Source organism: Psittacula echo, assembly GCF_963264785.1.
Source record: "Psittacula echo genome assembly, chromosome: 15".
NCBI lineage: Eukaryota > Metazoa > Chordata > Aves > Psittaciformes > Psittacidae > Psittacula > Psittacula echo.
In genome coordinates this window covers 280,270-293,560 of record NC_137751.1, presented here as the reverse complement: position 1 = coordinate 293,560, position 13,291 = coordinate 280,270, and positions in this window count along the sequence as shown.

Sequence of the window (13,291 nt, the reverse complement as noted above, 5' to 3'; positions counted from 1 at the left end):
TTTCTGCAGAAGAGGCACAGCTCCAGTTTTTTGCCCTGGCTCTTCGGCTGTGGGGGCAGAGGACAACCGTTCGTGCACTACTGCCTTTGATACTGGGCAGCCCAGCACGGGTGCCAAAGAGGTTCCATTGTAATGGACTTTGAGTTGGGAAATCGAGGAGCGACAGCAATGCGGATGGCACCGTTGCAAAGCTGACTTTCTGCAGAAGAGGCACAGCTCAAGTTTTTTGCCCTGGCTCTTTGGCTGTGGGAGCAGAGGCCAACCGTTCGTGCTCTACTCCCTGGGATGCTGGGCAGGCGAGCACGGGTGCCAAAGAGGTTCCATTGTAATGGACTTTGAGTTGGGAAATGGAGGAGCGACAGCAATGCGGATGGCACCGTTGCAAAGCTGTCTTTCTGCAGAAGAGGCACAGCTCCAGTTTTTTGCCCTGGCTCTTCGGCTGTGGGAGCAGAGGCCAACCATTCGTGCTCTACTGCCTGGGATACTGGGCAGCTGAGCACGGGTGCCAAAGAGGTTCCATTGTAATGGACTTTGAGTTGGGAAATTGAGGAGCGACAGCAATGCGGATGGCACCGTTGCAAAGCTGACTTTCTGCAGAAGAGGCACAGCTCCAGTTTTTTGCCTTGGCTCACCGCCTGTGGCAGCAGAGGCCAACCGTTCGTGCTCTACTCCCTGGGATGCTGGGCAGCCGAGCACAGGTGCCAGAGAGTTTCCATTGTAATGGACTTTGAGTTGGGAAATGGAGGAGCGACAGCAATGCGGATGGCACCGTTGCAAAGCTGACTTTCTGCAGAAGAGGCACAGCTCAAGTTTTTTGCCCTGGCTCTTCGGCTGTGGGAGCAGAGGCCAACCGTTCGTGCTCTACTCCCTGGGATGCTGGGCAGCCCAGCACGGGTGCCAAAGCTGTTCCATTGTAATGGACTTTGAGTTGGGAAATCGAGGAGCGACAGCAATGCGGATGGCACCGTTGCAAAGCTGACTTTCTGCAGAAGAGGCACAGCTCAAGTTTTTTGCCCTGGCTCTTCGGCTGTGGGAGCAGAGGCCAACCGTTCGTGCTCTACTCGCTGGGATGCTGGGCAGCTGAGCACGGGTGCCAAAGAGGTTCCATTGTAATGGACTTTGAGTTGGGAAATGGAGGAGCGACAGCAATGCGGATGGCACCGTTGCAAAGCTGACTTTCTGCAGAAGAGGCACAACTCCAGTTTTTTGCCTTGGCTCACCGGCTGTGGGAGCAGAGGCCAACCGTTTGTGCTCTACTGCCTGGGATGCTGGGCAGCCGAGCACGGGTGCCAAAGAGGTTCCATTGTAATGGACTTTGAGTTGGGAAATCGAGGAGCGACAGCAATGCGGATGGCACCATTGCAAAGCTGACTTTCTGCAGAAGAGGCACAGCTCCAGTTTTTTGCCCTGGCTCTTCGGCTGTGGGAGCAGAGACCAACCGTTCGTGCTCTACTGCCTGGGATGCTGGGCAGCCCAGCACGGGTGCCAAAGAGGTTCCATTGTAATGGACTTTGAGTTGGGAAATGGAGGAGCGACAGCAATGCGGATGGCACCGTTGCAAAGCTGACTTTCTGCAGAAGAGGCACAGCTCCAGTTTTTTGCCCTGGCTCTTCGGCTGTGGGAGCAGAGGCCAACCGTTCGTGCTCTACTGCCTGGGATACTGGGCAGCCGAGCACGGGTGCCAAAGAGGTTCCATTGTAATGGACTTTGAGTTGGGAAATGGAGGAGCGACAGCAATGCGGATGGCACCGTTGCAAAGCTGACTTTCTGCAGAAGAGGCACAGCTCCAGTTTTTTGCCCTGGCTCTTCGGCTGTGGGAGCAGAGGCCAACCGTTCGTGCTCTACTGCCTGGGATACTGGGCAGCCGAGCACGGGTGCCAAAGCTGTTCCATTGTAATGGACTTTGAGTTGGGAAATGGAGGAGCGACAGCAATGCGGATGGCACCGTTGCAAAGCTGACTTTCTGCAGAAGAGGCACAGCTCCAATTTTTTTACCTTTGCTCAGCGGCTGAGGCAGCAGAGGCCAACCGTTCGTGCTCTACTCGCTGGGATGCTGGGCAGCCCAGCACGGGTGCCAAAGAGGTTCCATTGTAATGGACTTTGAGTTGGGAAATGGAGGAGCGACAGCAATGCGGATGGCACCGTTGCAAAGCTGACTTTCTGCAGAAGAGGCACACCTCCAGTTTTTTGCCCTGGCTCTTCGGCTGTGGGAGCAGAGGACAATCGTTCGTGCACTACTGCCTTTGATACTGGGCAGCCGAGCACGGGTGCCAAAAAGTTTCCATTGTAATGGACTTTGAGTTGGGAAATGGAGTAGCGACAGCAATGCGGATGGCACCGTTGCAAAGCTGACTTTCTGCAGAAGAGGCACAGCTCAAGTTTTTTGCCCTGGCTCTTTGGCTGTGGGAGCAGAGGCCAACCGTTCGTGCTCTACTCCCTGGGATGCTGGGCAGGCGAGCACGGGTGCCAAAGAGGTTCCATTGTAATGGACTTTGAGTTGGGAAATGGAGGAGCGACAGCAATGCGGATGGCACCGTTGCAAAGCTGTCTTTCTGCAGAAGAGGCACAGCTCCAGTTTTTTGCCCTGGCTCTTCGGCTGTGGGAGCAGAGGCCAACCATTCGTGCTCTACTGCCTGGGATACTGGGCAGCTGAGCACGGGTGCCAAAGAGGTTCCATTGTAATGGACTTTGAGTTGGGAAATTGAGGAGCGACAGCAATGCGGATGGCACCGTTGCAAAGCTGACTTTCTGCAGAAGAGGCACAGCTCCAGTTTTTTGCCTTGGCTCACCGCCTGTGGCAGCAGAGGCCAACCGTTCGTGCTCTACTCCCTGGGATGCTGGGCAGCCGAGCACAGGTGCCAGAGAGTTTCCATTGTAATGGACTTTGAGTTGGGAAATGGAGGAGCGACAGCAATGCGGATGGCACCGTTGCAAAGCTGACTTTCTGCAGAAGAGGCACAGCTCAAGTTTTTTGCCCTGGCTCTTCGGCTGTGGGAGCAGAGGCCAACCGTTCGTGCTCTACTCGCTGGGATGCTGGGCAGCTGAGCACGGGTGCCAAAGAGGTTCCATTGTAATGGACTTTGAGTTGGGAAATTGAGGAGCGACAGCAATGCGGATGGCACCGTTGCAAAGCTGACTTTCTGCAGAAGAGGCACAGCTCAAGTTTTTTGCCCTGGCTCTTCGGCTGTGGGAGCAGAGGCCAATCGTTCGTGCTCTACTCCCTGGGATGCTGGGCAGCCGAGCACGGGTGCCAAAGAGGTTCCATTGTAATGGACTTTGAGTTGGGAAATGGAGGAGCGACAGCAATGCGGATGGCACCGTTGCAAAGCTGACTTTCTGCAGAAGAGGCACAGCTCCAGTTTTTTGCCCTGGCTCTTCGGCTGTGGGAGCAAAGGCCAACCGTTCCTGCTCTAATGCCTGGGATACTGGGCAGCCGAGCACGGGTGCCAAAGAGGTTCCATTGTAATGGACTTTGAGTTGGGAAATGGAGGAGCAACAGCAATGCGGATGGCACCGTTGCAAAGCTGACTTTCTGCAGAAGAGGCACAGCTCCAGTTTTTTGCCCTGGCTCTTCGGCTGTGGGAGCAGAGGACAACCGTTCGTGCACTACTGCCTTTGATACTGGGCAGCCGAGCACGGGTGCCAAAGAGGTTCCATTGTAATGGACTTTGAGTTGGGAAATCGAGGAGCGACAGCAATGCGGATGGCACCGTTGCAAAGCTGACTTTCTGCAGAAGAGGCACAGCTCAAGTTTTTTGCCCTGGCTCTTCGGCTGTGGGAGCAGAGGCCAACCGTTCGTGCTCTACTCGCTGGGATGCTGGGCAGGCGAGCACGGGTGCCAAAGAGGTTCCATTGTAATGGACTTTGAGTTGGGAAATGGAGGAGCGACAGCAATGCGGATGGCACCGTTGCAAAGCTGACTTTCTGCAGAAGAGGCACAGCTCCAGTTTTTTGCCCTGGCTCTTCGGCTGTGGGAGCAGAGGCCAACCGTTCGTGCTCTACTGCCTGGGATACTGGGCAGCCCAGCACGGGTGCCAAAGAGGTTCCATTGTAATGGACTTTGAGTTGGGAAATGGAGGAGCGACAGCAATGCGGATGGCACCGTTGCAAAGCTGACTTTCTGCAGAAGAGGCACAGCTCAAGTTTTTTGCCCTGGCTCTTCGGCTGTGGGAGCAGAGACCAACCGTTCGTGCTCTACTGCCTGGGATACTGGGCAGCCGAGCACGGGTGCCAAAGAGGTTCCATTGTAATGGACTTTGAGTTGGGAAATGGAGGAGCGACAGCAATGCGGATGGCACCGTTGCAAAGCTGACTTTCTGCAGAAGAGGCACAGCTCCAGTTTTTTGCCCTGGCTCTTCGGCTGTGGGAGCAGAGGCCAACCGTTCGTGCTCTACTGCCTGGGATGCTGGGCAGCCCAGCACGGGTGCCAAAGAGGTTCCATTGTAATGGACTTTGAGTTGGGAAATGGAGGAGCGACAGCAATGCGGATGGCACCGTTGCAAAGCTGACTTTCTGCAGAAGAGGCACAGCTCCAATTTTTTTGCCTTGGCTCAGCGGCTGTGGCAGCAGAGGCCAACCGTTCGTGCTCTACTGCCTGGGATACTGGGCAGCTGAGCACGGGTGCCAAAGAGGTTCCATTGTAATGGACTTTGAGTTGGGAAATGGAGGAGCGACAGCAATGCGGATGGCACCGTTGCAAAGCTGGCTTTCTGCAGAAGAGGCACAGCTCCAGTTTTTTGCCCTGGCTCTTTTGCCGTGGGAGCAGAGGCCAACCGTTCGTGCTCTACTGCCTGGGATACTAGGCAACCCAGCACGGGTGCCAAAGAGGTTCCATTGTAATGGACTTTGAGTTGGGAAATCGAGGAGCGACAGCAATGCGGATGGCACCGTTGCAAAGCTGACTTTCTGCAGAAGAGGCACAGCTCAAGTTTTTTGCCCTGGCTCTTTGGCTGTGGGAGCAGAGGCCAACCGTTCGTGCTCTACTCGCTGGGATGCTGGGCAGGCGAGCACGGGTGCCAAAGAGGTTCCATTGTAATGGACTTTGAGTTGGGAAATGGAGGAGCGACAGCAATGCGGATGGCACCGTTGCAAAGCTGTCTTTCTGCAGAAGAGGCACAGCTCCAGTTTTTTGCCCTGGCTCTTCGGCTGTGGGAGCAGAGGCCAACCATTCGTGCTCTACTGCCTGGGATACTGGGCAGCCGAGCACGGGTGCCAAAGAGGTTCCATTGTAATGGACTTTGAGTTGGGAAATGGAGGAGCGACAGCAATGCGGATGGCACCGTTGCAAAGCTGACTTTCTGCAGAAGAGGCACAGCTCCAGTTTTTTGCCTTGGCTCACCGGCTGTGGCAGCAGAGGCCAACCATTCGTGCTCTACTCCCTGGGATGCTGGGCAGCCGAGCACAGGTGCCAGAGAGTTTCCATTGTAATGGACTTTGAGTTGGGAAATGGAGGAGCGACAGCAATGCGGATGGCACCGTTGCAAAGCTGACTTTCTGCAGAAGAGGCACAGCTCCAGTTTTTTGCCCTGGCTCTTCGGCTGTGGGAGCAGAGGCCAACCGTTCGTGCTCTACTCGCTGGGATGCTGGGCAGCCCAGCACGGGTGCCAAAGAGGTTCCATTGTAATGGTCTTTGAGTTGGGAAATCGAGGAGTGACAGCAATGCGGATGGCACCGTTGCAAAGCTGACTTTCTGCAGAAGAGGCACAGCTCAAGTTTTTTGCCCTGGCTCTTCGGCTGTGGGAGCAGAGGCCAACCGTTCGTGCTCTACTCCCTGGGATGCTGGGCAGCCCAGCACGGGTGCCAAAGAGGTTCCATTGTAATGGACTTTGAGTTGGGAAATCGAGGAGCGACAGCAATGGGGATAGCACCGTTGCAAAGCTGACTTTCTGCAGAAGAGGCACAGCTCCAGTTTTTTGCCCTGGCTCTTCGGCTGTGGGAGCAGAGGCCAACCGTTCGTGCTCTACTCCCTGGGATGCTGGGCAGCCCAGCACGGGTGCCAAAGAGGTTCCATTGTAATGGACTTTGAGTTGGGAAATGGAGGAGCGACAGCAATGCGGATGGCACCGTTGCAAAGCTGACTTTCTGCAGAAGAGGCACAGCTCCAGTTTTTTGCCCTGGCTCTTCGGCTGTGGGAGCAGAGGCCAACCGTTCGTGCTCTACTGCCTGGGATACTGGGCAGGCGAGCACGGGTGCCAAAGAGGTTCCATTGTAATGGACTTTGAGTTGGGAAATGGAGGAGCGACAGCAATGCGGATGGCACCGTTGCAAAGCTGACTTTCTGCAGAAGAGGCACAGCTGCAGTTTTTTGCCCTGGCTCTTCGGCTGTGGGAGCAGAGGCCAACCGTTCGTGCTCTACTGCCTGGGATACTGGGCAGCCCAGCACGGGTGCCAAAGCTGTTCCATTGTAATGGACTTTGAGTTGGGAAATCGAGGAGCGACAGCAATGCGGATGGCACCGTTGCAAAGCTGACTTTCTGCAGAAGAGGCACAGCTCCAATTTTTTTGCCTTTGCTCAGCGGCTGAGGCAGCAGAGGCCAACCGTTCGTGCTCTACTCGCTGGGATGCTGGGCAGCCCAGCACGGGTGCCAAAGAGGTTCCATTGTAATGGACTTTGAGTTGGGAAATGGAGGAGCGACAGCAATGCGGATGGCACCGTTGCAAAGCTGACTTTCTGCAGAAGAGGCACAGCTCCAGTTTTTTGCCCTGGCTCTTCGGCTGTGGGGGCAGAGGACAACCGTTCGTGCACTACTGCCTTTGATACTGGGCAGCCCAGCACGGGTGCCAAAGAGGTTCCATTGTAATGGACTTTGAGTTGGGAAATCGAGGAGCGACAGCAATGCGGATGGCACCGTTGCAAAGCTGACTTTCTGCAGAAGAGGCACAGCTCAAGTTTTTTGCCCTGGCTCTTTGGCTGTGGGAGCAGAGGCCAACCGTTCGTGCTCTACTCCCTGGGATGCTGGGCAGGCGAGCACGGGTGCCAAAGAGGTTCCATTGTAATGGACTTTGAGTTGGGAAATGGAGGAGCGACAGCAATGCGGATGGCACCGTTGCAAAGCTGTCTTTCTGCAGAAGAGGCACAGCTCCAGTTTTTTGCCCTGGCTCTTCGGCTGTGGGAGCAGAGGCCAACCATTCGTGCTCTACTGCCTGGGATACTGGGCAGCTGAGCACGGGTGCCAAAGAGGTTCCATTGTAATGGACTTTGAGTTGGGAAATTGAGGAGCGACAGCAATGCGGATGGCACCGTTGCAAAGCTGACTTTCTGCAGAAGAGGCACAGCTCCAGTTTTTTGCCTTGGCTCACCGCCTGTGGCAGCAGAGGCCAACCGTTCGTGCTCTACTCCCTGGGATGCTGGGCAGCCGAGCACAGGTGCCAGAGAGTTTCCATTGTAATGGACTTTGAGTTGGGAAATGGAGGAGCGACAGCAATGCGGATGGCACCGTTGCAAAGCTGACTTTCTGCAGAAGAGGCACAGCTCAAGTTTTTTGCCCTGGCTCTTCGGCTGTGGGAGCAGAGGCCAACCGTTCGTGCTCTACTCCCTGGGATGCTGGGCAGCCCAGCACGGGTGCCAAAGCTGTTCCATTGTAATGGACTTTGAGTTGGGAAATCGAGGAGCGACAGCAATGCGGATGGCACCGTTGCAAAGCTGACTTTCTGCAGAAGAGGCACAGCTCAAGTTTTTTGCCCTGGCTCTTCGGCTGTGGGAGCAGAGGCCAACCGTTCGTGCTCTACTCGCTGGGATGCTGGGCAGCTGAGCACGGGTGCCAAAGAGGTTCCATTGTAATGGACTTTGAGTTGGGAAATGGAGGAGCGACAGCAATGCGGATGGCACCGTTGCAAAGCTGACTTTCTGCAGAAGAGGCACAACTCCAGTTTTTTGCCTTGGCTCACCGGCTGTGGGAGCAGAGGCCAACCGTTTGTGCTCTACTGCCTGGGATGCTGGGCAGCCGAGCACGGGTGCCAAAGAGGTTCCATTGTAATGGACTTTGAGTTGGGAAATCGAGGAGCGACAGCAATGCGGATGGCACCATTGCAAAGCTGACTTTCTGCAGAAGAGGCACAGCTCCAGTTTTTTGCCCTGGCTCTTCGGCTGTGGGAGCAGAGACCAACCGTTCGTGCTCTACTGCCTGGGATGCTGGGCAGCCCAGCACGGGTGCCAAAGAGGTTCCATTGTAATGGACTTTGAGTTGGGAAATGGAGGAGCGACAGCAATGCGGATGGCACCGTTGCAAAGCTGACTTTCTGCAGAAGAGGCACAGCTCCAGTTTTTTGCCCTGGCTCTTCGGCTGTGGGAGCAGAGGCCAACCGTTCGTGCTCTACTGCCTGGGATACTGGGCAGCCGAGCACGGGTGCCAAAGAGGTTCCATTGTAATGGACTTTGAGTTGGGAAATGGAGGAGCGACAGCAATGCGGATGGCACCGTTGCAAAGCTGACTTTCTGCAGAAGAGGCACAGCTCCAGTTTTTTGCCCTGGCTCTTCGGCTGTGGGAGCAGAGGCCAACCGTTCGTGCTCTACTGCCTGGGATACTGGGCAGCCGAGCACGGGTGCCAAAGCTGTTCCATTGTAATGGACTTTGAGTTGGGAAATGGAGGAGCGACAGCAATGCGGATGGCACCGTTGCAAAGCTGACTTTCTGCAGAAGAGGCACAGCTCCAATTTTTTTACCTTTGCTCAGCGGCTGAGGCAGCAGAGGCCAACCGTTCGTGCTCTACTCGCTGGGATGCTGGGCAGCCCAGCACGGGTGCCAAAGAGGTTCCATTGTAATGGACTTTGAGTTGGGAAATGGAGGAGCGACAGCAATGCGGATGGCACCGTTGCAAAGCTGACTTTCTGCAGAAGAGGCACACCTCCAGTTTTTTGCCCTGGCTCTTCGGCTGTGGGAGCAGAGGACAATCGTTCGTGCACTACTGCCTTTGATACTGGGCAGCCGAGCACGGGTGCCAAAAAGTTTCCATTGTAATGGACTTTGAGTTGGGAAATGGAGTAGCGACAGCAATGCGGATGGCACCGTTGCAAAGCTGACTTTCTGCAGAAGAGGCACAGCTCAAGTTTTTTGCCCTGGCTCTTTGGCTGTGGGAGCAGAGGCCAACCGTTCGTGCTCTACTCCCTGGGATGCTGGGCAGGCGAGCACGGGTGCCAAAGAGGTTCCATTGTAATGGACTTTGAGTTGGGAAATGGAGGAGCGACAGCAATGCGGATGGCACCGTTGCAAAGCTGTCTTTCTGCAGAAGAGGCACAGCTCCAGTTTTTTGCCCTGGCTCTTCGGCTGTGGGAGCAGAGGCCAACCATTCGTGCTCTACTGCCTGGGATACTGGGCAGCTGAGCACGGGTGCCAAAGAGGTTCCATTGTAATGGACTTTGAGTTGGGAAATTGAGGAGCGACAGCAATGCGGATGGCACCGTTGCAAAGCTGACTTTCTGCAGAAGAGGCACAGCTCCAGTTTTTTGCCTTGGCTCACCGCCTGTGGCAGCAGAGGCCAACCGTTCGTGCTCTACTCCCTGGGATGCTGGGCAGCCGAGCACAGGTGCCAGAGAGTTTCCATTGTAATGGACTTTGAGTTGGGAAATGGAGGAGCGACAGCAATGCGGATGGCACCGTTGCAAAGCTGACTTTCTGCAGAAGAGGCACAGCTCAAGTTTTTTGCCCTGGCTCTTCGGCTGTGGGAGCAGAGGCCAACCGTTCGTGCTCTACTCGCTGGGATGCTGGGCAGCCCAGCACGGGTGCCAAAGAGGTTCCATTGTAATGGACTTTGAGTTGGGAAATCGAGGAGCGACAGCAATGCGGATGGCACAGTTGCAAAGCTGACTTTCTGCAGAAGAGGCACAGCTCAAGTTTTTTGCCCTGGCTCTTCGGCTGTGGGAGCAGAGGCCAACCGTTCGTGCTCTACTCGCTGGGATGCTGGGCAGCTGAGCACGGGTGCCAAAGAGGTTCCATTGTAATGGACTTTGAGTTGGGAAATCGAGGAGCGACAGCAATGCGGATGGCACCGTTGCAAAGCTGACTTTCTGCAGAAGAGGCACAGCTCCAGTTTTTTGCCCTGGCTCTTCGGCTGTGGGAGCAGAGGCCAACCGTTCGTGCTCTACTGCCTGGGATACTGGGCAGCCGAGCACGGGTGCCAAAGCTGTTCCATTGTAATGGACTTTGAGTTGGGAAATGGAGGAGCGACAGCAATGCGGATGGCACCGTTGCAAAGCTGACTTTCTGCAGAAGAGGCACAGCTCCAATTTTTTTGCCTTGGCTCAGCGGCTGAGGCAGCAGAGGCCAACCGTTCGTGCTCTACTCCCTGGGATGCTGGGCAGCTGAGCACGGGTGCCAAAGAGGTTCCATTGTAATGGACTTTGAGTTGGGAAATGGAGGAGCGACAGCAATGCGGATGGCACCGTTGCAAAGCTGGCTTTCTGCAGAAGAGGCACAGCTCCAGTTTTTTGCCCTGGCTCTTCGGCCGTGGGAGCAGAGGCCAACCGTTCGTGCTCTACTGCCTGGGATACTAGGCACCCCAGCACGGGTGCCAAAGAGGTTCCATTGTAATGGACTTTGAGTTGGGAAATCGAGGAGCGACAGCAATGCGGATGGCACCGTTGCAAAGCTGACTTTCTGCAGAAGAGGCACAACTCCAGTTTTTTGCCTTGGCTCACCGGCTGTGGGAGCAGAGGCCAACCGTTTGTGCTCTACTGCCTGGGATGCTGGGCAGCCGAGCACGGGTGCCAAAGAGGTTCCATTGTAATGGACTTTGAGTTGGGAAATCGAGGAGCGACAGCAATGCGGATGGCACCGTTGCAAAGCTGACTTTCTGCAGAAGAGGCACAGCTCCAGTTTTTTGCCCTGGCTCTTCGGCTGTGGGAGCAGAGGCCAACCGTTCGTGCTCTACTCCCTGGGATGCTGGGCAGCCGAGAACGGGTGCCAAAGAGGTTCCATTGTAATGGACTTTGAGTTGGGAAATGGAGGAGCGACAGCAATGCGGATGGCACCGTTGCAAAGCTGACTTTCTGCAGAAGAGGCACAGCTCCAGTTTTTTGCCCTGGCTCTTCGGCTGTGGGAGCAGAGGCCAACCGTTCGTGCTCTACTGCCTGGGATACTGGGCAGCCGAGCACGGGTGCCAAAGAGGTTCCATTGTAATGGACTTTGAGTTGGGAAATGGAGGAGCGACAGCAATGCGGATGGCACCGTTGCAAAGCTGACTTTCTGCAGAAGAGGCACAGCTCAAGTTTTTTGCCCTGGCTCTTCGGCTGTGGGAGCAGAGGCCAACCGTTCGTGCTCTACTGCCTGGGATACTGGGCAGCCGAGCACGGGTGCCAAAGCTGTTCCATTGTAATGGACTTTGAGTTGGGAAATGGAGGAGCGACAGCAATGCGGATGGCACCGTTGCAAAGCTGACTTTCTGCAGAAGAGGCACAGCTCCAGTTTTTTGCCCTGGCTCTTCGGCCGTGGGAGCAGAGGCCAACCGTTCGTGCTCTACTCCCTGGGATGCTGGGCAGCCCAGCACGGGTGACAAAGAGGTTCCATTGTAATGGACTTTGAGTTTGGAAATCGAGGAGCAACAGCAATGCGGATGGCACCGTTGCAAAGCTGACTTTCTGCAGAAGAGGCACAGCTCCAATTTTTTTGCCTTGGCTCAGCGGCTGAGGCAGCAGAGGCCAACCGTTCGTGCTCTACTGCCTGGGATACTGGGCAGCTGAGCACGGGTGCCAAAGAGGTTCCATTGTAATGGACTTTGAGTTGGGAAATGGAGGAGCGACAGCAATGCGGATGGCACCGTTGCAAAGCTGACTTTCTGCAGAAGAGGCACAGCTCCAGTTTTTTGCCCTGGCTCTTCGGCTGTGGGAGCAGAGGACAACCGTTCTTGCACTACTGCCTTTGATACTGGGCAGCCGAGCACGGGTGCCAAAGAGGTTCCATTGTAATGGACTTTGAGTTGGGAAATCGAGGAGCGACAGCAATGCGGATGGCACCGTTGCAAAGCTGACTTTCTGCAGAAGAGGCACAGCTCAAGTTTTTTGCCCTGACTCTTTGGCTGTGGGAGCAGAGGCCAACCGTTCGTGCTCTACTCGCTGGGATGCTGGGCAGCCGAGCACGGGTGCCAAAGAGGTTCCATTGTAATGGACTTTGAGTTGGGAAATGGAGGAGCGACAGCAATGCGGATGGCACCGTTGCAAAGCTGTCTTTCTGCAGAAGAGGCACAGCTCCAGTTTTTTGCCCTGGCTCTTCGGCCGTGGGAGCAGAGGCCAACCGTTCGTGCTCTACTGCCTGGGATGCTGGGCAGCCCAGCACGGGTGCAAAAGAGGTTCCATTGTAATGGACTTTGAGTTGGGAAATGGAGGAGCGACAGCAATGCGGATGGCACCATTGCAAAGCTGACTTTCTGCAGAAGAGGCACAGCTCCAGTTTTTTGCCCTGGCTCTTCGGCTGTGGGAGCAGAGGCCAACCGTTCGTGCTCTACTCCCTGGGATGCTGGGCAGCCCAGCACGGGTGCCAAAGAGGTTCCATTGTAATGGACTTTGAGTTGGGAAATGGAGGAGCGACAGCAATGCGGATGGCACCGTTGCAAAGCTGACTTTCTGCAGAAGAGGCACAGCTCCAGTTTTTTGCCCTGGCTCTTCGGCTGTGGGAGCAGAGGCCAACCGTTCGTGCTCTACTGCCTGGGATACTGGGCAGCTGAGCACGGGTGCCAAAGAGGTTCCATTGTAATGGACTTTGAGTTGGGAAATCGAGGAGCGACAGCAATGCGGATGGCACCGTTGCAAAGCTGACTTTCTGCAGAAGAGGCACAACTCAAGTTTTTTGCCCTGGCTCTTCGGCTGTGGGAGCAGAGGCCAACCGTTCGTGCTCTACTGGCTGGGATACTGGGCAGCCGAGCACGGGTGCCAAAGCTGTTCCATTGTAATGGACTTTGAGTTGGGAAATGGAGGAGCGACAGCAATGCGGATGGCACCGTTGCAAAGCTGACTTTCTGCAGAAGAGGCACAGCTCCAGTTTTTTGCCCTGGCTCTTCGTCTGTGGGAGCAGAGGCCAACCGTTCGTGCTCTACTCCCTGGGATGCTGGGCAGCCCAGCACGGGTGCCAAAGAGGTTCCATTGTAATGGACTTTGAGTTGGGAAATCGAGGAGCGACAGCAATGCGGATGGCACCGTTGCAAAGCTGACTTTCTGCAGAAGAGGCACAGCTCAAGTTTTTTGCCCTGACTCTTTGGCTGTGGGAGCAGAGGCCAACCGTTCGTGCTCTACTCGCTGGGATGCTGGGCAGCCGAGCACGGGTGCCAAAGAGGTTCCATTGTAATGGACTTTGAGTTGGGAAAT